This window comes from Sceloporus undulatus, chromosome 1 (genome assembly GCF_019175285.1).
Source record: "Sceloporus undulatus isolate JIND9_A2432 ecotype Alabama chromosome 1, SceUnd_v1.1, whole genome shotgun sequence".
NCBI lineage: Eukaryota > Metazoa > Chordata > Lepidosauria > Squamata > Phrynosomatidae > Sceloporus > Sceloporus undulatus.
Genome location: NC_056522.1, coordinates 75,270,828 through 75,296,855, shown reverse-complemented (window position 1 = coordinate 75,296,855; position 26,028 = coordinate 75,270,828). Strand labels below are relative to the sequence as shown.

At 38.8% G+C, this 26,028-nt stretch overlaps 1 protein-coding gene and 1 non-coding gene across 4 annotated transcripts in view; both read right to left on the bottom strand.

Annotated features, from left to right (window-relative positions):
- The window catches only part of RPS6KA2 (ribosomal protein S6 kinase A2), a 272,415-nt gene that overhangs the window by 130,259 nt on the left and 116,128 nt on the right, over positions 1–26,028 (bottom strand). The gene's annotated exons all lie outside the window — the stretch shown is intronic.
- Positions 6,030–6,148, bottom strand: LOC121920040. The gene has a single exon (XR_006101622.1). It is a non-coding gene; the product is annotated as a 5S ribosomal RNA (ribosomal RNA).

The following is a 26,028-nucleotide window of genomic DNA, read 5'->3' as shown; positions in this document are numbered from 1 at the left end:
CTTCAGTTTCAACAAAACTTTAGGCAACTAAAAAAATTAAAGTACAATATAAAATGTAACATAAAATGCAACCTCCCCTCAAGTCAGGAATTAAAAATTCACCTCTAGCTAGGTCTTTTACTTTTTAAAATACTAGAGAGTGCATTTGAATGTCAAAAGGGATTTTTGTACCTATTTGAATCCTGTACTTAAACAGTGCATATGGGTACAATTCAGAGAAAGGAACTGACAAAACCACCTCTGAGTTTTCCTTGCCTCAGAAAACCCTATGAAATGCATGAAGTGGCTATAGGTCAACGGGCGAACTGAAGACACACACACACACATGGAATTTAGATTTCAACAGAATACATACTGGTGACATCAATGGTGTGTGGTGTCTTTGAAATCATTTCTAATCAATACTAGCTTTAGAGCAAGAGTGGTGAATCGTTGATCTTCCAGATATTTTTGACTACAACTCCAACATATCTTTACTACTAAACATTCTATGATGAGTGTTGTAGGCCAAAACATTTAGATGGCCAAAGATTCTCCAACCTTACTTTTGGCATAGATATGTTCTTCCCCACTAGTTCTGGGATACAATATCAGTCATAGTATCATAATAAAATGTCACCTTTAATGCAGCTTTGGCAGGTTTTGACTGGTAACGATGGCCCAGTACAGACCGCCGGAAAACGGCAGTCTGCAGGTGCCCATTTTAACTCTGGAGCGACACCACAGCCACTAGACTGGGCGACGTCCGTCTGGAGTTAAAAGAACCCAGGTTTTCTGGGTTCTTTTACCGGCACCCAGGTTATGTTGTGAGGACGTGCCACGATGTGCGGACACTATGCATCCATTACGTGAAAATGGCTGCAGCTGTGCAGATGGGCCGCCGCCATCAGGCCGCCACCATTACATACTAGGGTTCTGGACTGTGTGGTTGCTGTGTGGTCTGGAATCCTAGTATTGCTGCCACCATGCCCTTTCGGCCCATCTGTCTTGGGCCTTAATTTTACTGGTCCTCTGTACTCCTCCTCCCAGTTTTGAGTGGCATTCAGTTGAAATGATATGCAAAGGACCAAGTCTATTTCTTTAACAAAACTGCAGGTGTTATTTACACAATTCACATTATATGCTAGCAGTCATCTTTTGAACTCTGAAGATCTGCAGAAGCTGGAAATAAGCTCCACCAGCTAGAATAAGTACTGGAAAATGCAGTGCAATGCTCTTTCAGCATCCCCGCCGAGATGAGAAGGGTCATTGTGGTCAAGATGCTTTTATTGATCACATCCCAAATTTCTTTGCTTATCTTTTTAAAATGAAAATAAAGAATCTACAGGACAGGTTTGCTCATAAGATATGAATGATACTTTCTAAATTAGTTGTGAGTTCTCTTAGTCTAAGGCTGCCTTTAAGATCAATTTGATGTTTCTGTGATTAATTTTCTTTTATAGTGATCTAGGCTGCACCCATACTGCAGAAATAATTCAGGCTGACACCACTTTAACTGACACAGCTGAATTCTGGGAACTGTAGTTTGTTGTGGCACCAGAAGACTAAGTGTCTCAAAACTATAGTTCCCAGAATTCCATAACATTGAGCCATGTCAGTTAAAGTGGCGTCAACCTGGATTATTTCTGTTGTGTGGATGCATCCTAGTTCACTATAAAAGAAAATTAATCACAGAAATCACACCAACATGATAACATTGGTCATAAATAAGGGAAAACGGATGCCTGTCATAATTTACCTTAGGATGGGCTCTCCTCGTGTTTCTATATGCAACTTATTCTTTGTAATTTACAAGAACTCAATTGAAATCCATTCAATTATCACTTTATGAGTGAGAGCACATATGATCACATTTGAACCAGCCATGTATTTGACTGTTATTCTAAAATTCTATTTCTTTAGATGCACCGTAGTTTTTTTTAAAAAACTACAGAGACCTCCAAGACTCCCTGTCCTCAACTGGTCAGATAGTGCAGTCTATCCATCTGGTACCCCATCTTCCTTTCTTTCTGCTGCCTTCCACCTTTCCTAGAATTATTGGCTTTTCTAGTGAGTCCTGTTTTCTCATGATGTGTCCAGTTTAGTCGTCCTGGCTTCCAAGGAGAGTTGCCTAATCTGTTCTAGGACCTTTGTGTTTGTCTTTTGGCTGTCCACAATATCCTTAGCACTCTTCTCCAGCACCACATCTCAAATGAGTTAATTTTCTTTCTATCTGCTTTCTTCACTGTCTAACTCTCACATCCATACATGGTGATGGGAAATACAATGGCTTGGACGATTCTAAATTTGGTGTTCAATGACATATCTTTCGCACTTTAGGATCTTGTATAGTTCTTTCATAGCTGCCCTTCCCAGTCATAGTCTTCTGATTTCCTAACTGCAGTCACCATTCTGATTAATTACTGATCCAAGAAATGGGAAATCTTTAGCTATTTCAATTTCTTCTTAATCTAAATTGAATTTATATAATTTTTCCATGATCATTATTTTTGTTTTCTTAATATTCAACACTATGCCTGCCTTAGCACTTTTTTCTTATAGCAATAGCAACAGTAAGTACATTTCTATATTGCTTATCCCTAAGCACTCCCTAAGTGGTTTATAATGTGCAAGCCAATTGTCTAAAGCCTTCATTGTTTTCTGCTAGTAGCATGGTGTCACCTGCATATCTTAGATTGTTGATATTTCTTCCTCCGATACCTTATCTAATATCTTTATGAAATTCCTAGAAATTACACATTTTGTTATTTCTAGGGTTATGCCTCAAGGACATTTCTGATATTCTAAAATCTCAACTCTAAATCTCAGTAGATGATTCAGAAAGAAACTGTAGTCACCAATACTCAAAGAGGTCCAGGAAAGCTAACAGTAACATGCACAACCATCTATCTCACAGCGTTATTGATGGCCACTGCTTCACTATGACTGGACAACAGGATTCCTTATATAGTCGTCCCTCCAAGACCGTGGACTTGAAAATCTGTGGGGGGGGCATCCACCTTTAACCTTAATGGGGCGCGCACCTATGGTGAGTTCCAAGGGGCGACTGTATTAACAAACTGGTTTTAAGCCTTTCACTGTGTAAATTCATCTACAATTCACACATCAGTGCATAAATGTTCTCTTTGAATGACCACACATGTACCTATTTTGCAGTTATATCACATATTTCCAGCAAACATTTGCTGAGTAATGCCTCTGTTCCACTGCAGGCTCTGACTACACAAAATGTGATATAATGCATTTTAATATTGCTGACCAAGCTTAATAACTACAGCTTTGAAGGTGCCCCAGGCTCAAAAGCAATTGATATTACTCAATGAAATACATAGTCATGACAGGCAAAGGCTAAATCTAAGTCAGTATTAATCAGAATCGAAAACATTGTAAAGGTAGACTAATTTTCATTTACAGGAAAATAACTTCATGATTCTAATAAGAAATTACTGTGTACTTCTAGTATTTGAAGGAGCAATGACTCATTCATTCAAAAAATATAGTAGCTCATCTTTTGCAGAATAACATTGAACTGTGTTTTCCAGGAAACTGGTTGTTGTTGTTGTTAACAGCCCTCAAGTCAATCTTGATTCATGGTTGCCCTGTGAATGAGACATCTCCAGGACTCCCTGTCCTCCACTACTGTAATCAGTTCTTGCAGATTCCTGTCCATGGTGTCCCTGATGGAGTCCATGCACCTAGTGTGTGGTCTTCCTCTCTTTCCTTCCATCTTTCCTAGCATTGTGGTCTTTTCTAATGAGTTGTGTCTTCTCATGACGTGGGCAAAGTATGACAGTCTGAGTTTAGTCATCTTGGCTTCCAGGGAGCTCTCAGGCCAAAACTGTTCTATGACCCATTTGTTTGTCTTTTTCACTGTCCATGGTATCCTCAGCACTGTTCTCCAGCACCACATCTCGAATAAATTTAATTTCTTGTTATCAGTTTTCTTATTTGCCCAAGTCTCACATCCATACATGGGAATGAAGAACACAACTGCTTGCACAATTTTGATTTTCGTGCTTAGTTGTATGTTTTTGCTCTTGAGGATCTTTTCTAGTTCTTTCATAGCTGCCCTTCCCATTCTTAGTCTTCTTCTGATTTCTGCAGGTTCCATTCTGCAGGTTCCATTCTGATCAAAGCTTGATTCAAGGTACAGGAACTCTTTGACTATTTCTGTTAAGTGTAATTAAGAGTAATTTCTATTAAGAGTATTAAACTCTTTTAAGAGGACAAAATGGGCGCAACGTCCATGCATAAGCTTGTGTACTAGTCAGGGTCCAAACAGCATTTTTTAAAGATCCAGCACAAACCTGAACCATGGCCTCACTCCTTTATGTATATCTCAATCCAATGTCATATATGCAGTCTCACGGTAGATGAGGTAAGAATACCCTATGAAATTCATAAGGTTGCCGCAAGTCAAAGGCAACTTGAAGACGCACACACACACGCATACATACATATGCACACATTCTGGGCCAGTATCTTGCTAGCAGCACTAGCTTCCACTGTCCCATAACCGACAACGGTACCAATTTGGTGGGACAGTCCCAATTAATCTTCTGTCATCCCACTTGGTCAGCTGCTTTTAAAATGTCAGGGGTTTTTTATCTTCTGCTTTCCCTGTTTGTCCTAGGCTTAGTTCCATGCGTGGAATTTGAATTTGCTGTGCACAAATAGTGGGTAGAAGAAGGGAGATTGTGGACTCTTGGCAAATCTGGAGTGCTAGGGATTCCCTCAAATTTGCTCTAATCCATTTTTTTCAGATTCATCTTCAGGCAACATTTTGTGCTTTACAATATATCACTATGATTCCACTCCAACTGCCATGGCAACATCCTATGGCATCCTGGAGTTTGTAATTTGGTGAGGCAACAGAGCTCTCTAGCTGAGCATTCTAAGCAGTTTAATCACATGCCTAATTCCCATGCAGATATGGGATTTAAATCCCGGAAAAATCCCGCAAAAGAGGGATTGTTATTGGATGCATCCAGGGCATTAAGCATCCACGCAAAAATAACCCGCACAGAAAGTGGACAAAATTGGCCGCTTTTTACTTTCAGGAGAAAGTAAAAGAAAAAGCATCTAATTTTGTCCACTTTCTTTATGGATTATTTTCATGTTAATGCTCAATGACCCAAATGTCATGTGAAAATGATCCTGCTTTTGTGGGATTTGTCCACTTTCTGTGCTTGTTAATGTGTAACGTCGTGTGAAAACAATCCCACTTTTGCAGGATTTTCCCATTTTAAATCCTGTTTCTGCATGGGATAAACACTGTGTGATAAACTCCATAGTCTAGTTCCCACAATTGCAAATCCCAGGATTCCAGAGGATAGAGTCACACAGTTAAAGTGGAACCATAGTGTTATAATTCTATAGCATGAAAGAACCCTAGGTCTCTGTTAAGATAGATCAGCTGTGAGCAGCATGCAATAATAAGCCTTATTTACAGCCTCTCTGGTGCCTCAGGTTTTTTTTTTTTTAATGACATCACAGTTTGCCACCAAATTTCAAAAACAAACTGCTACAAGCACTATAATCAAAGGGGGAAAAACTAAATACACCTTAGGAAATATCATCTATGATAGAAAATATCATAGTCAATTTAGTTCCTTTTAAGTTTAATGTCATATAATAATATCATAGTCAATGTCATATGAATGAAAGCCAGTTTAAATATTATTATTATTATTATTATTAACCTTTATTTATGAAGCGCTGTAAATTTACACAGCACTGTACATGCAATCTTTTTAGTTAGACGGTTCCCTGCCCTCAGGCTTACAATCTAAAAAGACATGACACAGAAGGAGAAGGGGGTGGTGACGGGAAAGGGTAAGAGGTCCAGCAGTTCCTCTCAACCTCCGAGGCCTGGACCAAGGCAGATGGACTGAAGGGAGGGCTTGGCTTCATAATGGAAGGTTAATCATTATCCAGGGAAAATACATACTCACAAGTAGGATAATACATATACAGTACATAGCAATACAGGAAATGGATCGATAAACAGCCAACAACAGAACAATAAAAGCCTACAGCACCCGGTATTCCCAGGCGGTCTCCCATCCAGGTACTAACCAGGCCCGACCCTGCTTAGCTTCCGAGATCAGACGAGATCGGGCGTCTTCAGGGTGGTATGGCCGTATATGTATATGTATATATAAATAAACAGTTCATTTATATATAAATATAAAATTAATAATTATGAGGGAATTTTAACATGCATAATAATATTTAATGAATAATTACTTTACTTCCAGCTAATTTTAATCGAGTTTCCATATGCATGGTGATTTTTTAAAAATGTATTTCATATTTTTTTTAAAAAAACAAATTTTTAACATCTCCTTTCAAAAAAATCAAAAGCAAATGTAGTGTAGCCCTCAAGCACTTGACCAACCTGAAACAGCCCCCAGCTATAAAGCATTTCCTCACCCCTGAGATCTTGACTCTGAAACATCTTCAGCTGCATGGGATTTTGAGCAATGAAGAACACTTAGAATTATCTGGCTCACTCACTTGCCTGGACAGATGGACAATCTAATCCTGTTGCTTGTGGTAGCTGCAACAACACAAGCACTAAGCTTGCATTGCCACAGCTGCCCCCAGCAGTCTATATTTGGAAAGAAGAAACAGAGCCAAACATCCCAGCTTCTGTGCCTGGTGAACCCTCCTGACTTCCAGCTAAGGGCTGACAAAGAGATGCATCGGTCACATCAGCTTTAATAGGCCTGTACAGCTCATAGAATGCTTCATCTCTCTATGTGAGAACTCTTAAATCCTTATCTTTCATGCTCCAGCAGCGAAAAACTAAATCACATAACTGAGCCATAAAACATTTGTTTAGCTAAACCAGGTGTCTTAGGAACCAAAATTAAAAGGCAGTTACGTATGCTGTATTGCTCTGCCAGAAATATAAAGAAAATTCTGCTTTGTTGAAACAAACAACAAAAAGGTAACCCAGAAAACCAAATGTCCTTCATGAAGGCCCTAAGGTACAACCCTCTTCCTACTTACCCAGGAGTAAGGTTCACTGAATTCAATGTGATCTATACTCAGCCTTCTACAACCTTGTGCATTGCAAATGGACTGGACGAGAACTTGGTCATTCACAGTTGCCAAAGTAGTGATTAGATTTCTAGTGCAAAAAGAATGAAAGGCCCTTCCTAGAGAAAGAATGATATGCAGAATTACACTATAAATGTTGTTGAAACAAGTATGCCAGTTCCACCAGTTGAGAAATAAAAACAATGTGAGTTAGGGAACATGAAAAATCAATTCCATTTCAGAATATACAAAACACTGCTGAATACTAAGTGTTGCATTCTTTTGTTGTATTTGTCTCCAGTTTGCACTTTGATCAACATTATTGGACAATTACTTCCTTAGCTCAAGAGTCTATATTCACCTTTTTGTTAAAAATTTAATTGATTTTAATTACCAAAACACTTGTTGCCAAATGTTATATTTTGTTTCATAGGCATGGTACTGACTGCCCCAAAGGGGCAGCCTGCTGGCGACCTATTTCCCTCCAGAGGGAAGCTGCTGCCACCAAACCACACGGATTCCTTCTGGAGTAAAAAGAACCCAGTATTTCCAGGTTCTTTTTACAGTGCTGTGCAGATGCTGTGTGGTGCTTACGTCACAATGGCAATGTCCGTGTACACAGGACACCACCATTACTACGCCACCAGTCCATACTAGGGTTAGGGACCATGCAGTTGGTGCACGGTCCCTAACCCTAGTATCGCTGCCGCCCCACCAGAAAGTGCCCGTTTGTATCAGGCCGTAGCCTGCTCTTCAGCCACAAAGACTCTCAGAGCTGTTTATAGACTAATTTGATAGTTCTCTACCCTCAGGCTTACAATCTAAAATATGTCACAAAAGGAAATGGGAATGGCAAGGGGAAGGGGAAGGGGTAGAGGATCAAGTCCTACTGATCACGTTTTGATTGCATTTTGAAGAGAAACTGGTGGTCTCATTTTGTTTAACAAAATAGTAGTTGTTGTATGCCTTCAAGTCATTTCCAATTTATGACACCCTAAGGCGTTTTCTTGGAAAGATTTCTTCAGAGGGGGTTGCCTTTGCCTTGTTCTAAGGCTGAGTGTGTGTGACTTTCCCAAGGTCACTCAGTGAATTTCCAGGGCTGAGCAGGGATTCAGATCCTAGTCTCCAGAGTTGTAGTCCAACACTCAAACCACTACACCATGAAGTGATCAAACGTAAAGTAAATTAATTCTACTGTATTGGAATAAAAACAATTCTTGTTTCAAAAAGTCCATTCCTAAAATTGATTAGGAAATAAAACTATATACACTATATAAACAGTTTTATCAGACAATAGAGTCCACTACTCTAAAGTTAAGTTTAGTGGCCTAAATATCCTAAAAGCACCAGATGTCATCTGATCTTGGAAGCTAAGCAGGGTCAGCCCTGCTTAGTACTTAGATGGGAGACCACCAATGAATACCAGGTGCTCTAAGCTATACTTCAAAGGAAGGAACTAGAAAAAACACCTCTGAGTATTCCTTACCTAGGAGGACTGTATTTAGAAAATAAAAGCACTTTTAAAATTGATAAGAAAACTATAGGAAAACAACATTTAAAAAAAATGAGGTGGCACCCTGGCTGCTTATTTACTTCACTTTGTTATTGTTAACTGCCTTTGTGTCACTCTCAGCCCATGGCAACCCTATGGATGAAACATCTCCAGGCCCCCCTGTCCTCTACTGCTCTGCCCAGCTCCTGCAAACTCACATCCGTGGTCTCTTTAATAAAGCCCATCTATCTAGCATGTGGGCTTCTTTTCTTTCTACTTCCCTCCACTTTTCCTAACATTATTGCCTTTTCCAATGATTCATATCTTCTCATGATGTGTCCAAAGTATGACACTTTAAGTCTTGTCATCTTGGCTTCTAGAGATATTTCTGGCTTGATCTGCTCTAGGACCCATTTGTTTGTCCTTTTGGCTGACCATGGAATCCTCAGCACTCTTCTCCAGCACCACATCTCAAATTAGTTGATTTTCCTCTTATCTTTCTTGACTGTCCAGCTCTCACATCCATACATAGTAATAGGGAATACAATGGCTTGTATGATTTTGTGCTGAGTTGTATGTCTTTGCATTTTATGATCTTTTCTAGTTCTTTCATAGCCACCCTCCTCATTCTTAATCTTCTTCTGATTTCCTGGCTGCAGTCCCCATTTCTATAAATGTTTGATCCCAGGTATGGGAATTCTTTTACTATTTCTATTTCTTCATTGTCTAGATTGAACTTGTGAAGGTCCTCAGTGGTCATTATTTTGGTTTTCTTTATGTTCAGCAGTAAGCCTGCCTTTGCACTTTCTTCTTTGATCTTCCTTAGTAGTTGTTCCAGGTCTGTGAGATTCTCTGCTAGTATTATGGTGTCGTCACCATATCTCAAATTGTTGATATTTCTTCCTCCTATTTTCATTCCTTCCTCTTCCATGTCCAAGCCTGCTTCTCTTACAATATGTTCTGTATATAAGTAAAATGGGTAGGGTGCTAGGATGCAGCCTTATTTGACTCCTTTGCCAATTTGGAACCTTTGTTTTTCTCTCTGTTCTGTTTGGACAGTAGCCTCTTGTCCTGAGTACAGATTCTCATTAGGACTATCAGAAGTGTGTGGCACTCACATGTCTTTAAGGGTGTCCCATAACCTTTCATGATCTATACAGTCAAAGGCTTTGCTATAGTCTATAAAGTGCATGCTGATTTTCTTTTGGAACTCTCTGCTATGCTTCATTAGCCATCGTATATTTGCAATGTGATCCTTGGTGCCTCTTCCTTTTCTTTAACCCAGCTTGGACCTCTGGGATTTCTCTCTCCATGCTGCATACACAGCTAGGAGCTATGTCCTTTTTCTGTTTTAGTACAATATCCCGATCCTGGCATAGTTGTTTCCTTCATACTGGAGTCAATAGCTGGAAAACTGAATGATTCTACTGCTCCCTCATCTGGCCCCACTGAGCCAGCAGTGTTTGGATGTAGTGGTTAGTTCCCTACCCTTCAAGACCAGGGCTATTGCAGCTACAACTGTGTTAATTGTGGTGTTTTTTGGATGAGTGTAATTTGTAAATGTTACATAAATATTCTCCAAATGTACACATGCAAGGAAACGAAAGCCAGCCTGACCTTTCTAACAGTTCACAGTATTCATCAGCACATTAAATATCTTTACATTACATTACTAAACACATGTGATAGGTTGACTATTTTTTGGAAGCATATTAACCTTCATCTAGAATGAATACCAGAACACTTTTCTAAATTTAAATGCCTTCTTTATGATGTTAAACCAAGCTTCCCCAAGCCAGTTGTCTTGGATATTCTGTCTGAAAATAATGGGGTATGAAGGTGTAACATATTTATTACAATACCTTAAGCCACAAAAAGTGAATGATTTAATCCAAGTGCTTATGCCTCAATAAAGCTGTTAGCTTTTAAGGTGCCATAAATTATTCTCTTCTTTCTTGCCGTAGCTTTGTTTTTGTTGTTATTTCCTGTCAAGTCAGTTTTGATTTATGGTAATGCTATGAATGCCTGCCCTGATCATCAATAACCTTGGTTAGCTTTTGTAAACTCAGGGCTGTGGCTTCCTTGATTGACCCAATCCATCTGCACTGAGTACATGAGAAAAGTGCATACATTCTTCTTGCTTCAGATATTATCCCATTTTAATAATCATTTTAAGTTTTAAAACAAAAGCATTCTTTTTCAATACTATCCATTCCTTTAACCATGTTAAACAAACTGCTTTGAAGTATGTTTTCATGTCTGGTAAACCTAGCAAACCCCTTTCTCTTATATCAATTAATACTTTCCATTTAATTCTTGCTTTTTTGCCCAATCAAATAAATTTTGATATATCTTTCTGCCATTTAGTTAATGTATTATTTCAAAGAATAATTGGTATAGCTTCAAATAAATACATTACTCTTGCTAGGATGTTCATTTTAATGACTGATATTTTCCCCATTAACGAGACACCAATTATGCTTTACCCCATTAATGAAATACCAATTGAATACAATCCTCCATGCCCTGTTTTCATCACAATGGGCATTTTGTGCTAATTTTGATGATTTCAGGGAGGAGGAAGATTGAACCAGGGCTGCCATTTTTAAATTAGCTGCCCTATTTTATCTCATCATGTGCAATTCTACCTTGTTTATAGAATAGTTAGTTATGATGCCACTCAATCCAGATCTATCTGTCCTACAATCCTTTTAACATTTTGCCATTAGCACAAATTGATTAAAAGTCACTGCAACCTGTGGGTATCAATCAATAGGAGCAGCATGGCATCAGAACCACAGTATAGACTCTTAAGACTTCAAAAGGGGAAAAGGGCAAACAGCTTCCCTGGAGCCAGCAAATAAACTAAAAAACCTCCTGGCTTCTTTGCATGAAATAATCTAATCTGGAGCATGCTAAGCAATGGTAGTTGGTATAACCGAACTGACCTCACACAGCCTCACTGACCAGTATGCATTAAATGTCATCATTACACAAAGGCAATCAATTTCAAATTAGAGAACAATGGCATTATGAAGGCTCATGAACACAGAATGCCTATTCCCCTCTACTGGACAATCAAGGCCACCTACATAATATACAGATTCAAACAAAATCAATATGAATTTTGTCCCAGGAAGATATTCACTGAACATTTTGCTATGTTATCAAAGTGCAGGGAGAACTGGTAAAATCTCTAACTGGACACTTTTAGACTGTAGCTTGCAACCTTATACAGGAGTACATATGTAGGATTAAACCCTACTGAATACATTGTGCTGAATGTGGGCAGGAGGATACTGTTCATTAATCATAGACCTGCCTTCATATTTTCCTATTAAGTAAAGAGGTTTTCTCAAAATTCACAAATAAAAAAGAAAAAGATGACAGTTCATTGTAGAGGTGGATCATATTCTTCTTTATTCTAATGTTATTAGCAAATAAAAATGGCTATTTTAAATTATCAACTTGGACAAATAATCTCAAGTGTAATGCAGAAGACTGTGAAATTCACTGAATACAAAGCGTGCAGTGGATATTTCACTTCAGATTTAAGTATGACTTCTTTCTGAATAGTTTTAACTCTAAAGATGCTTACTGTATATATATATACTCATGTATAAGTCTAGAAATTTTAATCAAAAAATTGACCCAAAAAAACTGAGTCGACTTATCCACTGGTCAATGTAAGTGCTGCACCTCAGCTCTTATAAAAGAATGAACCATCCCTTGGTGAAAGGCAAGAGTAAAATCTGTCCTGGAAGCACTGCCCCTCCTGTATTCTTTCATCCATCCAATCTTTAGTGTGAGCACAAACAGTTATGCATGCTAGAATCTTGTAAATTCTTTGGCATTGTTCTCTTTTTCTTCATCCTTTAGACCCTTTGTAACATGCCCTTAAGTTTTACCCCCAACTTATCCACGAGTCATATCAAAATCTGTAATTCTGGCCCCAAAACCTGCCCTCGACTTATACATGAGGTCGACATATAGTCGAGTATATACGGTACTTGAAAATAAGTTCCACTTACTGTTGCCTCCAGTATTATCTTAGAAGTGTTCCCTCCTGTGCATGAGAAATGGGTGGGGGTCCTCTTTAAAGATAGTGCTTGCCATCCACAATTTTTTTCAGACATTTTTAATAAAAATCGGCTACATGGTTTCAGAGGCATCAAAAGGTTACCAAATAAATAAACTGCACTGATTCATTGGCCATTCTGTGCAGACCTAACCCCTCACCCAAAATCACAAGTAAGGTCTGAAACAAATTATTGCAATGAGAAATATAGGTCCTGTGTTTCAGGATTCGAGGACCTCCACTCCATTCCTGCATGACCTGCATGTAGTCCCATTTTTGCTTTATTCAGTAAGCACTGTAACCATAGAGCATGCACAGACTTCAATAAGTCTAAGGGTTCCCTTCCACTTCCTTAGGCTTTTTCTCTCTGAAAGATTGTGTGTGGGGGTGGGTGGGTGGGTGGTTGTGTTGATGCTTCTCCAAATGTTGGGATCCCCCCATGCATTAAAAAGGTGTGGGAGGGGTCTTTTTGACCCACAGAGTTAAAGGCACATACATCTTATACAGCAGACATAGAGAGAACATTGGCACTTCTGAGCTGTTAAAATGGTTTGAAACAGAACATAGTACATATACACAACTTCCTAAAACTGTTCCCCACAGAGATAAGTTCCCCAGAGCACAGACACAGTCTTTGGTGGGCACACCAGCTACGGGGATTAAGGCCACAATTTAAGCCTTGTCTTTGTATTTTGTGGCTTTTTGCAGTTTAACCTTATTTAACCAAAGCATGTGCTGTTGGAAGCGTGCATCATGTTGGCTTAAATTAATCACTGCATTGCAAACTAAGTGGAGAGGGACACCTGTGGCTGAAAGGCAAAGGAAACAATGATGCATTTTCCTGTAAGGGTATTTATGGAATCACACCTTCAAAGAATGAAATTGTTATCACAAAATAAAGTAAATAATATTTAGGCCTCCTACGGAATTCTAAAGGGTTATACAGATAGAATTTGCATGGCTGGGAGAGATACAGGACAAAACATTAATGTTTATAGTAAATAAAACTGAACATTTGAACTGTGAATGTAGACAGCATGATAAATTCTATACCTCAAAACAGGGATGGGGGATAACCTGTTATTGCTGGTAACATTTCAAAAGAGGTAGAAATATCTCCACACAACATTAGTCCTACCTAAAGCAACAACAACAGGTAACTGAGGCTACAATCCTGTTGCAGGTGCCAATCTCACTGTATCTAGTTGTCAATCCCACTGAATTCAGTGGAGTTCATTTCTGCACAGACAATCATTGGACTGTGAAACATTAACATTTCCTTACCAGATGTACTCAGCTAATCATTCCCCTGATTTAGCTGACATTGGCAAGTTGTTTTTCCATGGACACCTCTGAGAAAGATTCTACAAGATCCATCAGGCAAAACACAAATACATTACTTTATGTTGTAGGACCACTGACATGTAATTAGGTCAAGGGCTCCTAAAGAAACTAAAGGAAGAAGATATTCAACACTTCAAAACTGATGTTTGGTTATTCCTTTTCATTTAACACCAGCATTTTAGGATGAGATAATCCCACCACTTTTGGAAATAGAGAGATTATGACCTATGTAAGATCTGTCTAAGGCATGTATAATGGTGGCTGTATTTTCTTACTGATTCTAATATGGCACAATGCCCTGCAGTTATGATTGCTTATTAAAAGCTCAACATGTATCCAATCTATTGAAAAATGGCAGATGAGGAGAGTTTCAAATGTGTTATCAACTATCTCTGATATTACATAAGAATTCTGTCTTACAGACAATTCTACGTTATAGAAAATTCTATCGGGGCAAAGGTCGGAAGGACTATTTGAATGACAGAAATAAGACAGAACTGTAAAATAACCAGATTAACGTGAATGTTAATAACTGTTCGTCCCATAAAAACACTGTGGGGTTTATAAGCAAAGGCCACAATCCATTATCACCTTGTCTCCTATGGAAAAGCTTGAATGAAATGAACAGACACAGTGCAATTGCTAGGACAATAGCAAGAAAGATACTGATTGGGTTTTTCAACCATTATGCCCCAAAGGAACATTTTAAATTTCTTTTTCATAATGATGTATGAACTCCTCAGCTTTCACAGTTGTTACCTCCAAAGAAAAGTATACAGATTATGCAGAGTTAGCACAGTAATTATGCCCTTTCAGTTTTCCAGAGATGTTTGCATGCCCATTTTCACTAACAATTTAACATCACAATGTCAATATTCACCCTGCAGTTCTGTGGAAAAAAAAGAATGCATGTACACAATGCACTGTCTATACCGAATTAGCAAATCAACTGCTTTAGAAGGATGGGACATGTGAGGTGAACCACTGAAAAAAATCAGATAGAACTTATATAATAATGATATCTGGAATCAGAACAGGAACTAATGGAGCTTTCTGTAATTCCAATTGAGCTTCAATCAGACTTCAAAAGGGACCAGAAGGATCCACTGATACTATGAGAGCATCAGTTTTAATCTAAAAAGTATCCTGACTTCCAACATTTCACAGATAAAACCAGGGCACATGGGGCCAAGCAATAACAGAGTATAGTCAAAAGAGTATGGCCAGACAATAAGAGCACAAACAGGTTATTAACAAGGAAGAACACATAAAACTACTATTTTAAGCAGAGAAACCCCAGAATTTATGTACTAAGTTTAGGAACGTGTAGGGATAAACCTTTAAAACAATAAATACAATACTGTATGTGTGTACACGGAGGGACATAGTTTATTAGCAAAACATATATTATCCATTATCAAATTCTAAAGTCAAGGCCTGCCTTTATCATCATTCTGATCTGCTTAAAATTACAGCTTTATCTCACATACACATATGAAATCTGTATTCATACCCCTTGATGTCTATTATAGATTAGGTAAAATCCCAGATTCCTCATAAGATAATACTCATGTGGTCACTTTTAACTAGTTTCTCTGCCTAACCTACTTTACAGGACCCTTGAGACTAACTGAAATAAAGAACCTGACAGCATGAGCTGTAAAACCCTGTAAAGCAGAATCTATATCTATATCTTTGGATTTTACTGTACAAGGTTGCTCTTAAAATAAAAATGTGTAAGAGTGGAGAAATATACAGTAATATGCAATATTTTAGCTTCATGAGATAAATGGAATGCAATTAATAAATTTATAGTTGTAAAAATATCATCATCATAAATATACATTTGCATTCCAATGACCTCTTAGAAGAATGCCTCAGACTGCAATCTGTACACATTTACCCAGGAATAAGTCCTACTGAACTAGGACATTCTTCCAAATAGAAATTCGTTTATTGTGTTGTTAATGTAAATGGCACACTGCTGTGGAAAAAAAAAACTTGCCCCAAAGTTATCAGTCAATAAAATCTCCCCCAATGTTCAATCTCTGCAAGTTACAGTCTCTTTTGTGTGGTGCTGTGTAGTCCTGGCACAAACAGGTGATCAGCAAATCAAAAGGAAGGGGAAAAGAGAGAAGAAAACCAGTAAAAGAAAGCCTTACAATAAAGTTTATGCAAAAGACAAACAACAATCAGAAATGAGGGGAAGAGGGGGAAAAAGTATACTCAGGAATGCTTTTCTGCAATATAGATCCTACTGAGGGGAAATTAGATGTGTGGGGGGCAATGTCCTTTGTCTGTGAAAAATACATTGAGAAAGCGGGATGATATCATTTAAACCTGATCTTGTCATGGAATGCCCTTCTTAACTGGCAGGGCTCTCTCCTTCCCCTGACTTCGACAAGGTGTACTCTTTTTGCTTATCTCAAGAAGTAATTTGGAGCCACGCTATGCAATATGTTATGTTCCAAAGCCAGACGAGGTTGCAGCCCTTAGCTTTTGCCTGAGCCTACTAGATAGGATAAGATTCCATCCTCTCCTCTCCTTTCCCATCTGCTGAATTAATTGAGTACAAGCTCCACTTGTACTTTCAAATCAGTTTGCAGGAAGTGAAGTATGACAAGCATGAAGCAAACAGCAGGAGGAGACAGAAACTGGAACATTTTAAGAACAGCTGAGAAAGGGGGACAGCAGAGGGTTAACCAGGGCCATCCCTCGCAGGCCAAAACAGTTACTATTATTATTCTTTATTTATTTATGTAGCGCGGAAGGTATGAAATATTAATAGGCTTATTGGAAATTCTATTTATGGTATCTGATTCCATCTGCCACAACTAGAAACAAACATTTTTAAACAATCATCTACAATACATAAGTGAGAAAGAAATGTTGCTGAATTTATGAAGCATTCTGTGTATCTCTCAATTTCTGATCTCTTGCCAAGTAATAAAAAAAAACAAGAAAAGAACTAGAAAGCAAAGCATGCCATTTGAAAAATAACTGATCATATGCTACAATCTATAACAAACCGTCTACACAGTATCAAAATGAATGCACCATTGACTACAAGGTCACAAGGACTTAATCTTAAATCATTACTTCCTCTGTAAGAGAAAAGATCAGAGTCTTGATACTGAATAAAATCACAAGTAAGGACCATATGTTTTAAAACTTCCATTATTCTACTCAGAATTTTGTGCTTTATTTTCATACAGATAACTCCATCTGTGATTTCATCACTGTTAAATTCTATGGCAAAATTGGGAACTGGGGGGGAGGTGAACTTTTGTACTGCGTTATTTGCCCCACACATTGGAAGTGATCAATATACATTCTCATACACAAAAAAGGAGACACTAAAGATTGCAGTAGTTACCGGACCATTGCACTAATTTCCCATGCAAGCAAAGGCATGATCTAAATTCTGCAGCAAGGACTCCCACCATATATGGAGGGAGAAATCTCAGAGGTGAAAACTGGATTTAGGAAAGGAAGAGGCATTCTGGGATCACACTGCAAACACACAATGGATAGTGGAGTGAATCAGAAAATTCCAAAAGAAAATCTACATGTGTTTTATTGACTACATCAAAGGAGCCAATAAAGACCTGGACCAATTACTGAAGAAGGTAAAGTGCCAAGGTAGGCTTAGTGTTGAGCATCAAGAAAACAAAAATAATGACCATGGAAGATCCACTAGAATTCATCCTAGATAATTAAAAAATTGAAATAGTCAAACAGTTTCCGTACTGTAGTCAAGAAATTAGAAGACTAGGATTATGAAGGGCAGCTATGAAAGATTTGGACAAGATCCTAAAGTGTAAAGATAAAACTCTGAACACCAAAATGAGGATCATTCAAACCATTATATTCCTCATCACCACGTATGGATGTGACAGCTGAACAGTTAAGAAAGTTAATAGAAAGTCAACTCATTTGAGATGTGATGCAGAGAAGAGTGCTGACAATAATGTGGATGTTCAAGAAGACAAACAAATGGGTCATAGAATCATAGAATAATAGAGTTAGAAGAGATCGCAAGGGCCATCCAGTCCAAACCCCTGCCATGCAGGGTCCTTGAAATGATTAAGCCCAAACTCTCCTGAAAGTCAGAATGACTAAAATGAGACTGTTGTACTTTGGCCACATCATGAGAAGGCATTGATCATTAGAAAAGACAATAATACTGGAAAAGGTAGAGGGCAGTAGAAAGAGAAGAAGACCACATGCCAGATAGTTACTCAACCAAGGAGACCATGGGGTCTGAGCCTGAAGGACCTGAGCAGAGAGGTTGTGGACAAGAGGTCTTGAAAATGTTTCATGCACAGGGTCCTGATGAGTTGAAGTTGACTTAAGGACAGATAACAACAACAATTGCCACTTTTATATTCACTCCTACAAAACACAGTGTTGATTTATTTGGGTAAAAAATCTGTAATACCCTTCATAAGATTTGGTTTCAGTACAACATCTATAGAAAACAAATAATGAAAAACATGATACAATAGAACCAGGGCAGAGTGATGGTTGGACTGGGACTTGAGAAAAATATAGTGGGGCCTTATCTGAACTGGAGAAATAATCTTTTTTGATATCACTTTAACTGCCATGCATGCAATGGAATTCTGGGAACTGTAGTTTGTTGTGGCACCACAGCAAACTACAATTGCAAGAATTTCATCGCATGGAGCCATGGCAGTTAAAGTGGTGTCAAATTAGATTATTTCTCCAGTGAAGATGCAGCCTGGGTTATTTTGGGCCCTCTCAACTCTCTTCTCTGTATCTCAGTTTGACCGTCTTACAGGGTTGTTACAAGGATAATGTGCAAAGGATTAAAGTCATCTCTTAAACTCACTGGGAAAAGATGGGATATAAATATAATTAATAATAAAATTTATTTTTAAGTATATAATTTTTACAATCTGCTGCTTTATTATAACAGAGAGCAAATAAAATTGACATGACAGGCTAATCAATTATACAGATTAAAATGCTTGTGCCTTTACTGGTACAACTTTAGGGAAATAGTTTTATCAACACACGCACACACACACACACACACCTCTGCCTGCCTGCCTGCCTGCCTGCCTGTTGTCGTGTGTCTTCAAGTCATATCCAATTTATCGAATCAGAATTTGAACCCTGATCTCCACAGTCATAGTCCAACACTCACACTGCTGCACCACACTGACTCTCACTATCTACACCTAAAACATCTAATTTATTTCCTTATCTCTAATGGGACATTTTTGGCATGGAACAAAACTAGAATATAAGTTCGTTTGGTTTTTTTTAAGTACCGTATATACTTGACTATAAGTCGATCTCATGTATAAGTCAAGTCAAGGGCAAGTTTGGGGGGCCAAAGTTATGGATTTTGCTATGACTCGTGGATAAGTTGAGGGTAAAACTTAGGGGGATATAGCAAAGGATCTAAAGGACGAAGCAAAGCAAAACAATGTCAAAGAACTTATAAAATGAACTCTATGTGCTTACTCTTAAGGTTGGATGTATGAGAGAGTAGAGGGGGTCAGTGCTTCATATATTATACTCTTGCTTTTCATCAGGAGATGGTTCCTTCTTTTAAATAAGAGTTAAGATACAGTACTTGCATTGACCCATAGATAAATCGAGTCAGTTTTTTGTGGTCAATTTTTGGACCTAAATTTCTAGATATACATGAGTATATACAGTATAACAAGAACAACATGCATTTCATTTCCAAGGTAAAGAACATGAAAATATGGTAGAAAGGTAATGTCAAAGAGCACTCTTTTCAGTCTACTGCAATTTCACTAAAAGCTAGGTTTTCTGGCTACTTATCAACAGCCAGAGAATTATGCAATTTCTTCAATTTTTAATTTCATTCCTACTGTTCAAAAGAACAATCCCATTCATCAGCAGGGAACACTCCTGATTGCTTCCTCCTTACCATTTGGCTGAGGAGCAAAAATAAATAATCATAAATAATTCCAAGTGGTATACCTTGGCTGCTTTTATGATGCCAGTTTATTGTGATAACTTGCTAGCACATACTTTTCTGGCAGTTACTGCAGAGAAAATCCAATATTCTAATGACTGAAGTCCAACCTTGGCCACTAATTTCTGTTGATGAACAGCTCTTCTTGAGCAAACGTGCTTCTTTGTGTAGCAAATTTGCTGGAGTGGGTGTACAGTTTGTGCAAAACTTTACAGCTTCATAGTCACTTCCTTAACAACTCTACAGTAAGCTATTTTCACAACTGTCAAGTAATTATTTACTTGATCTAAAGTAGTCTTAGGGCAAGAACAGCACAGATGATGATCCAATGTTTCAATAAACTATAACTGGATTTAGAGTTAGTTTCAGCACAAAATCTGTCTTTTCCATTACTGTTGTTAAAAGTTTGGGAAATAGGTTTCATTTGTTGCATTAGGACCCTAAATCTGCATGCAATTAAGAGGGACCTCTAAGTCACCCTATCATCAACTGCCCTGTTCAGGTCTTGTAAACTCATGGCTGTAGCTTCCTTGATTGAATCTATCCATCTAGAACCAGGGGTTCCCCTTTTCCTGCTGCCCTCCACTTTACCAAGACTCATCATCTTTTCTAGTGAATTATGTCTTCTCATGATACCAAAGTACGACGACCTGAGTTTAGTATTTTGGCTTCTAGGGATAGTTCAGATTTGATTTGCTCTAGGACCCATTTATTGGTCTTTTTAGCAGTTCATGGTGTCCACAGAATGCTTTTCCCTGGGCCTGCGACATTTAGATTCCTACGTTGAGGTCAATATGCACCCTGTGGATCTCACATTGTTTATATGGCTGTATGTGATGGGAAAGAATATCAAAATTTTGGATACCTCAAAAGGTGAAGCTGAAATCTGTGCCAACCAGAGATAATTGAAAGGAAATCCCACCCAATAAACAGGTACTCCAGATGAAGGGCAATGAGTTCAAATCAGCCTTTGAAACAAATAGTGCTACCAAATTCATGGGTTTCTGGACAAAACAGATTATCTAGATCCATTTCGATCTGGCTTCAGCCCTGGCCATGGGACAAGACAGCTTTGGTTGCTTTGGTGGATGATCTATGCAGAGTACTGGAGAGAGGGACTGTGTCCCTGCTGGTCCTGATGGATTTCTCACCAGCGTTCCATACCATCGACCATGGTATTCTTCTGGGCCACCTTTCTGGGATGGGACTTGGGGGCACTGTTATGCAGTGGTTCCAGTCTTTCTTGGAGGGGCGAACTCAGAAGGCAAACTCAGAGTTCTTGTTCATCTCCTTGGCCACTGGCCTGAGGGGTCCCTCAGGGTTCATGTTATTCAACATCTACATTAAACCGCTGGAAGAGGTCATCTGGAGTTTTGAAGTGAGGTGTTACCAGTATGCTGATGACACTCAACACTATCTCTCCTTTCCATCCAATTCCAAGGATGCTGTCTCTGTACTGAACCAGTGTTTGCTGTCAGTAATGGACTGGATGAGGGCAAACAAACCGAAACTTAATCCAGAGAAGACAGAGGTGCTCCTGGTCAGTCACAAGGCAGATCAGGGAATTGGGGCTTTGCCTGTGCTGGATGGGGTTACACTCCCCCTAAAATCTTAGGCTTGCAGCTTGGGTGTGCTCCTGGACTCCACTCTAAGCCCAGATGTCCATGTCTCAGCAGTGGATTTGCACAGCTTAAACGTATGTGCCAGCTGCACCCATTCCTTTAAATGAAGATATAGCTATAGTGACACATATCTTGATTACATCCCGTTTGGACTATTGCAATGCACTCTACATGGGACTGCCTTTGGAAACTGTCTGGAAACTTCAGGTGGTTCAAAATGCTGCAGTCAGAATGCTGCCCGGGGCCAGTTATAGGAAGCATATAACTCCCATGTTAAAATAGCTCCATTGGCTACCTGTTCATTTCTGGGAAGAATTCAAAGGGCTGGTCATGACCTATATAGCCCTACACAACATGAGTCCCGACTATTTGAGAGATCGTATCTCCCCATATGAACCTGCAAGAGCCCCAAGATCTGCAGGAATAGGCTTTTTCTCAGTCCCATCAAGATCCCAGGCTCACTTAGTGAGGACACAAGAGAGAGCCTTCTCGGTGGTTGCTCCCACCCTCTGGAATGTCCTTCCTAGGGAGGCTTGGCTAGTCCCTTTCCTGCTGGCCTTTCGCTGGCAAGTAAAAACATTTTTATGTTTAGTTGGAACATCTCACTCAGAGCCCAGTGAGATGCCTCTGAGAACTATTGTTTGTTAGTTCTATTGTTCTGGCATACTGAAGATTCAATTAGACACTACTTAACACAGTTTCAAAAAGAAAAGAAGCAATTTGTTTTTGAATGACATCTTAATTATAACTCTTAATTATATAGTACTTAAAACACTTGAACCTTAATACATGCCTACTGAGCTCCATTAAAACTGTGGTGGGAAATCTGAATGTGACCCTCTGACTGATTTCATAAGGTAGCAGAAAAGATGGAGGGCACATGCACAGGTCTGTATGAGATAGAAAGAGGGGATATATTCTGTGCAATTCTTAACATTCTAAACTCACCCCACATTTGGTTCTACATTTCATAGTCTTGATATAGAGACAGCTGTTTGTTGTTGTATTGTTCTGGCAATAACGATACTTAGGTTGGACTCACATTGGTAGTGGAATCAACCTGGCTAAAACAAGACAACACATCTATCAGCTCTAATTCCACCCACCATGAGCTGCATCTCCATTTTTATGTACTTGATTAATTTATAGTAGTGTTAAGCATCTGCAGGACCATTTTCCACAAATGCCGGACCACCTGCAAGTTGCACCTAAAACAGGTAAGTAACTGGAGAGATTGTTGCAACAAGACAGTGCCATACTCCCTGGAACATTACCTAATCAATATTCTGTCTGGATCAGTACTGGCTATCTGAAATTTCTGTTCATAGGAAGCCACATAGTGTGTTACAGTAGTCCAGACAAAATGTAACTAAGGCATCTGTCACCAGATATGACCTTTCCAGGAATAGGCACTGATGGTGTGCTAATCTTAGCTGTGCAAATATTATCCTGAATACTGCTTTTTTATTAGTATTTTTAAATTTTACAATACAAATTATAACACATTCTTCATACAAATATATGCTTTTACACTGTATTTATTTTATACTACATATCACCTCAGTGCACCTCTTCCCCAGAGCCATTCCCATCCATATACTCCAACAAAAATTTAATTCATCTCGTGGTGGTAATTTTCCATCTTCTTTTCTTAATACTTTTTCAATAATTTTTCCCCATATTTCATCAAAATCATTTTTTCCATAATCATTTTTTTCACTTTCAATTTACATACTGAATACTGCTGAGCTCTGATCCACATTCAGGGCTAAGCTCAGGGGCCCACCTAAACTGTGAACCTGGGATTTCAAAGGGAGCGTGATCCTAGCCAGCAGGACCATAACCACCCCATTTCCCACAGAATACGGACCTCCTGCAAGCTGCATCTAAGGCAGATCAGTCCATTCTTCATTATTGGAAATGTCTCTTCTGGTGAGAGATACCTTACTTGCATTGTGTCTTGACACTATTTGGGGCTTCTTATGAACAGAAATTTCAACTGGTTAGTAATGATGCAGACAGACTAGACTGAATCTTATTTCTTGTCTACCTTTTGTCTTAGCATGAGAATCTCTGTCTTGCTTGGAATTAAACTTCAATTTGTTCACTCTCATCCACACTCTTATTGACTGCAGACACTAATTTAGAGACAGAACAGTATTCCTAGATGTAAATGGAAAGGAGATGCCACCAGTATAATGAGAGAAAGTATAAAAAACTTGTTCTGTTAGTTTTGATTATATTTAATAGCATACATAATACATAATAATACATAACAGTGCATAATAACAGAGTACAAAATAGTGTCAAAACAAAATACCCCAGTATCATTTTCTGAACTTGTCATCTGATCTTGCCTTCCAACAAGTGCCAAAACCAGTGTAAAATACACTGTCTCTAAATGCCATCCCAGAAGGATGCCATGATTAATGGTACTGAATGGTATCTAGCTGCCCACCTGAATTAAAAGAGATGAGTTCCTTTTATCCATTTACCAGCATAAGTTGTCCACCAAAGCAAACAAACCAGCATTTGTCCTATAACCCAAAAGAGAGTGAAAGGAATCTAGATTGTTCATCTGATTTAGAAACACTTCCAGCTGCCACTAGTATACAAGAACAGAGGTTTGAAAACTGGCTGAAAATTATTCTCAGTAGTGGATATGAAGAGCTTTTCATAGGAAAAGGCTCAGCATCCCTGGACTAATATGTGATTTTTATACCATTATCCCATACACAGTACATGGTGCATGTAATCTGAATCCTACCCTTCAAATCTTCCTCTACTACAGTGGTGCCTCGGGTTACGAAATTAATTTGTAACGCGGCCGCTTTCGTAACCCGAAAAGCCTTCGTAAGCCGAATTGCCATAGGCGCTAATGGGGAAAAGCCGCGATTCCGTGCGAAAAAGCCGAAAAAAGCACCAAAAGTTTTTTCGTAACCCGAAAAAACATTCGTAACCCGAAACAATAATTCCCTATGGGATTTTTTCGTATCCCGAAAATTTCGTAACCTGGGTATTTCGTATCCCGAGGTACCACTGTACTGGGAATAGGAAAGGGGTGGAAGTGATGGCATCCCTTATTCCCTCTGTCTTTACAGAAGGGGCTATATACTAACATGGTGCAAGTGTGACTGCTATCAAAAATGGAGTGAAATGACTAGAGAAATGCTTCCCCAGTTTCATCTTGCTTCAGGCAGTTAGTCTTGCTAAAGCTAAATGCTGGCTGATGGTGGTGTCACCAAAATACATGCCTTAACAAAGAAGTGTTGCTAATGCCCAGTGTAATTCTAACAATGATCTAGCTTCTTTCAGAGCAGATCTTAACTAGAGCGAGACTTAAATGCATTACCAATAGCGGTTTATCCACAGTTGCTGATGAATGCCTCCTACTACAGTAGTAATTTTAAATACATTTTTCACATCAGACTCAGCAGAGGAGGTTTCCTAACAAAGAAGGTTATCGCATCAGTGCCTGAAACGTTTCTATTCTGTTCCCAAAACGTTTCAAGATGTAACGTTATGGGAACGGATATTATCGCATTAGAAAATGTAAAGCGTTCCGAGAACGTTACGGGAACACATTTTACCGCATTTGTCCTTATAGGAAGCGTGATAAGTATGAGAACGTTTCAATATTCGCGCATGCGTATTTATTTCGGAGGACCTTGTAATGATGATGTAATCACTCTACTGTTCCTTTTCACCCGGAACTGAATAGGGTGACCTTTAATCTTTTTATATACAAGATACATATAGACACACACACACACACACACACATGTATACACACATATAGTCCGCAATCTATATATACAAAATTATATATATATATATATATATATATATATATATATATGTGTGTGTGTGTGTGTGTGTGTGTATATATATTGTGTGTAATATATTTATATTATATATAATATATTTTTGTATATATTACATATTTAAAATATGTATATTGTATATATATTGTATGTATACTTTTAGACACACACACACACACACACACACACACACACACACACACACACACATATATATAAATGTTATACATATACATAAACATAGGGTTGCCATCCCTGGGGACCTCAAAACTGGGAAAATGTAGGACAATGTTTTAAAATGTAGCACTTTTAAAAAAAAATCCTGGCCAGGAAATTTTAAAAAGAAGGTCCTACATTTTTAAACCTTGTCCAGGGCCAGGCTAGAGCTGGGGGGACAGCCTCTCTCAAGCTCCAGCCAGGCTTTGGAGGACTCTGCAATCGAGGACCCCCATCCATAGCCAGGCTAGAGCTGGGGGGACAGCCTCTCTCAAGCTCCAGCCAGGCTTTGGAGGACTCTGCAATCGAGGACCCCCATCCATAGCCAGGCTAGAGCTGGGGGGACAGCCTCTCTCAAGCTCCAGCCAGGCTTTGGAGGACTCTGCAATCGAGGACCCCCATCCATAGCCAGGCTAGAGCTGGGG